Source organism: Cyclopterus lumpus, chromosome 19 (genome assembly GCF_009769545.1).
Source record: "Cyclopterus lumpus isolate fCycLum1 chromosome 19, fCycLum1.pri, whole genome shotgun sequence".
Lineage (NCBI taxonomy): Eukaryota > Metazoa > Chordata > Actinopteri > Perciformes > Cyclopteridae > Cyclopterus > Cyclopterus lumpus.
In genome coordinates, this window is record NC_046984.1 from 17611658 (window position 1) to 17616657 (window position 5000).

Consider the following 5000-nt stretch of genomic DNA (forward strand, 5'->3'; position numbering starts at 1 on the left):
CGTCTTCGGTTAAATATTATAAGTTCAGTCTTTCTGACCAACAGTCATCAAAACATGTTCACACAATGAGATTATTGATCAGTAATCATCAGTAATGTGGACGTAATGACGAAGAGGGTAAAGAAAAAATAACAGAATATCAATTTAATTTAATGCATCCTAAAAAACAGAAAAAGACGACAATTATGCCGTATGACGCTATCACGATATCAGTTATCACGCTATCACGATATCAGTTATCACGATATCAGTTATCACGCTATCACGATATCAGTTATCACGATATCACGATATCAGTTATCACGATATCAGTTATCACGCTATCACGATATCAGTTATCACGATATCAGTTATCACGCTATCACGATATCAGTTATCACGATATCACGATATCAGTTATCACGATATCAGTTATCACGCTATCACGATATCAGTTATCACGCTATCACGATATCAGTTATCACGCTATCACGATATCAGTTATCACGATATCAGATATCACAATATCAGTTATCACGCTATCACGATATCACGATATCAGTTATCACGATATCAGATATCACAATATCAGTTATCACGATATCACGATATCAGTTATCACGATATCACGATATCAGTTATCACGCTATCACGATATCAGTTATCACGATATCACGATATCAGTTATCACGCTATCACGATATCACGATATCAGTTATCACGATATCAGTTATCACGATATCACAATATCAGTTATCACAATATCACGATATCAGTTATCACGATATCAGTTATCACGCTATCACGATATCAGTTATCACGATATCAGTTATCACGATATCAGTTATCACGCTATCACTATATCAGTTATCACGATATCACAATATCAGTTATCACGCTATCACGATATCACGATATCACGATATCAGTTATCACAATATCAGTTATCACGCTATCACGATATCACAATATCAGATATCACAATATCAGTTATCACGATATCACGATATCAGTTATCACAATATCAGTTATCACGCTATCACGATATCAGTTATCAAGTTATCACGATATCAGTTATCACAATATCAGTTATCAAGTTATCACGATATCAGTTATCACAATATCAGTTATCAAGTTATCACGATATCAGTTATCACAATATCACGATATCAGTTATCACGATATCAGTTATCACGATATCAGTATATTGCTCCTCCCTATTGATCCATTAGCGGTTCATTTAACATTTTGGTCGATTAATTTCGTGTCGGTCGCTTCGTCGCGTCACTAAAAAGCCGATGGAACGAGGAGGCGTGGCCACGTCCCATTGGCTGAGCAGCGCTGCTGAGAGACGAGGAGGCGTGGCCACGTCCCATTGGCTGAGCAGCGCTGCTGAGAGACGAGGAGGCGTGGCCACGTCCCATTGGCTGAGCAGCGCCGCTGAGAGACGAGGAGGCGTGGCCACGTCCCATTGGCTGAGCAGCGCCGCTGAGAGACGAGGAGGCGTGGCCACGTCCCATTGGCTGAGCAGCGCCGCTGAGAGACGAGGAGGCGTGGCCACGTCCCATTGGCTGAGCAGCGCCGCTGAGAGACGAGGAGGCGTGGCCACGTCCCATTGGCTGAGCAGCGCCGCTGAGAGACGAGGAGGCGTGGCCACGTCCCATTGGCTGAGCAGCGCCGCTGAGAGACGAGGAGGCGTGGCCACGTCCCATTGGCTGAGCAGCGCTGCTGAGAGACGAGGAGGCGTGGCCACGTCCCATTGGCTGAGCAGCGCCGCTGAGAGACGAGGAGGCGTGGCCACGTCCCATTGGCTGAGCAGCGCCGCTGAGAGACGAGGAGGCCGCTCTCATGCTCCACTGCTTCTGCTTCTCTGACCTACTTTCCCTCCCTCACTCCTCGTCTCCTCCCTCCCTGCCTCCTCATCTCTCAGCCTCCCTCCCTCCCTCACTCCTCGTCTCCTCCCTCCCTCCCTCCCTCCTCCTCTCTCAGCCTCCCTCCCTCCCTCCTCGTCCCCTCCCTCCTCGTCTCCTCCCTCCCCCCCTCCCCGTCTCCTCGTCTTCTCCCTCCCTCCCTCCCTCCCTCCCTCCCTCCTCGTCTCTCAGCCTTCCTTCCTCCCTCCTCCCTCCTTGTCTCCTCCCTCCTTGTCTCCTCCCTCCCAGTGGCGCGGTGGAGGAGCGGATGGTGTTTGCCCTCCACCTCTAAAGGCGTCTCCCCGGTCGTCAAACAAACCGGGCGCCTTTTGTTTCCCCTCCTCCAGGATGTGAAGCCGCACCCCGCCAAAACAAGACGCCCGCACCCCGCCAAAACAAGACGCCCGCTAATCAATCAGAAGACTCTCGGCTCCGGTTTGCAGACGATCTCTCAGAAGTGTGGAATTCAAAATAAAGAGGAAGTCATGCGGAAGAGAGTCAAGTCATCTCCAGCTGCTGCATGTTTCAATATGTACACAACACACACACACACACACACACACACACACACACACTGTTCTGACTTTCCCTGATGAATGCTCACATGGACACGCCCATTTCTCTTTTGATAAAAGAAGATTTGACTCAGGACGATGTTTAATTATCCAAAACCTGAGTCGTTAATCAAACCTGAGACGAAGAGCACCTTTAATAAATTACTGTTTTGGCAATAAAAGATCAGAAAATACGATCGCAATTGTGTTTTTGTTCAAAAAAACTCAGATAAAAACAGATAAAAACTGAAAATCTTCAAATTTGAGAACAATATTTCGCATTTTTTGCAAAAAAAAGATGGATTTTCTGTCTCTGGACCAAACGATGAATGGACTCGTAGAACTCGGGTATCTGAGTCTGAAGGAGAGGAGAAGTAACGTCAGCCCCCCCCCCCCCCCCTGCATGAGGTCACCCCCGGACTCGAGCCGCCGGCCCCCTCCGTCTTTTCCTCAAAGGACTCGGTTCATAACGATGACTCAAAGGAGTTCAGAGCAGTGATTGTTTCCATCAAAAGGCCGTGAACACGACCCTGAAGGTCACAGACTCGTCTCCACGGCGTCGGTGTCGTGGTTCAACGAGTGACCGTGTTGACTGGTGACTCGCCGTCGGAAAAACAACAACAACAGAACCGCGCAAAATCAATTTTAGATACCGGCTCATCGTTTACGTTAACGAGCAAACCATTCGGGTGAGAGTCAGAGAACAGGAAGTGACCATAGAGACTGAGGAGGGTTGACCTAGAGACGCCTTATACCTGTCAATCACCTTGTAGCCCCGCCCCTAAAGCATACCCTGCTTTATGCATGAATACATTATGAGGGAATACATCAAGAGAAGTAGAGTCATTTATATAGACTTCTATACAACCAGAGGAGTCGCCCCCTGGTGGTCAGGAGAGAGAATGCAGCTTTAACACATGAAGCAGTGACTTCTATACAACCAGAGGAGTCGCCCCCTGGTGGTCAGGAGAGAGAATGCAGCTTCAACACATGAAGCATAGACTTCTATACAACCAGAGGAGTCGCCCCCTGGTGGTCAGAAGAGAGAATGCAGCTTTAACACACAAAGCATAGACTTCTATACAACCAGAGGAGTCGCCCCCTGGTGGTCAGAAGAGAGAATGCAGCTTTAACACACGAAGCATTGACTTCTATACAACCAGAGGAGTCGCCCCCTGGTGGTCAGAAGAGAGAATGCAGCTTTAACACACGAAGCATAGACTTCTATACAACCAGAGGAGTCGCCCCCTGGTGGTCAGAAGAGAGAATGCAGCTTTAGCACACGAAGCATAGACTTCTATACAACCAGAGGAGTCGCCCCCTGGTGGTCAGAAGAGAGAATGCAGCTTTAGCACACGAAGCATAGACTTCTATACAACCAGAGGAGTCGCCCCCTGGTGGTCAGGAGAGAGAATGCAGCTTTAACACACGAAGCATAGACTTCTATACAACCAGAGGAGTCGCCCCCTGGTGGTCAGGAGAGAGAATGCAGCTTTAACACACGAAGCATAGACTTCTATACAACCAGAGGAGTCGTCCCCTGGTGGTCAGGAGAGAGAATGCAGCTTTAACACACGAAGCATAGACTTCTATACAACCAGAGGAGTCGCCCCCTGGTGGTCAGGAGAGAGAATGCAGCTTTAACACATGAAGCATAGACTTCTATACAACCAGAGGAGTCGCCCACCTGGTGGTCAGAAGAGAGAATGCAGCTTTAACACACGAAGCATAGACTTCTATACAACCAGAGGAGTCGCCCCCTGGTGGTCAGAAGAGAGAATGCAGCTTTAGCACACGAAGCATAGACTTCTATACAACCAGAGGAGTCGCCCCCTGGTGGTCAGAAGAGAGAATGCAGCTTTAACACATGAAGCATAGACTTCTATACAACCAGAGGAGTCGCCCCCTGGTGGTCAGGAGAGAGAATGCAGCTTTAACACATGAAGCATAGACTTCTATACAACCAGAGGAGTCGCCCCCCTGGTGGTCAGAAGAGAGAATGCAGCTTTAACACACGAAGCATAGACTTCTATACAACCAGAGGAGTCGCCCCCTGGTGGTCAGAAGAGAGAATGCAGCTTTAGCACACGAAGCATAGACTTCTATACAACCAGAGGAGTCGCCCCCTGGTGGTCAGAAGAGAGAATGCAGCTTTAACACACGAAGCATAGACTTCTATACAACCAGAGGAGTCGCCCCCTGGTGGTCAGAAGAGAGAATGCAGCTTTAACACATGAAGCATAGACTTCTATACAACCAGAGGAGTCGCCCCCTGGTGGTCAGGAGAGAGAATGCAGCTTTAACACATGAAGCATAGACTGTGAACATGACAATAAGATTTCTTTCATTCTTCTCTGCGGATCGTCTGGACGGGTTTTGAGGAATGGCTTCCAGCTGCAGACCACAACATACCCCCCCCCCCCCCCCCCCCCCCCCCTAACAAGACAATGCCCCTCCCCATGAGGATGGAGGGTGCACTCGTCCCAGACTACAGGTACTACGAGGACCTCGTCGTTGACCTCCGGGCGCCGCACTGTGACCCCGGGGCGGATTACAG

The 5000-nt window shown here is 48.7% G+C and overlaps 1 protein-coding gene across 1 annotated transcript in view; it reads right to left on the reverse strand.

Annotated features, from left to right (window-relative positions):
- Window positions 1-5000, reverse strand: part of LOC117748372 (microtubule-associated protein tau-like) — a 27895-nt gene that overhangs the window by 21878 nt on the left and 1017 nt on the right. The gene's annotated exons all lie outside the window — the stretch shown is intronic.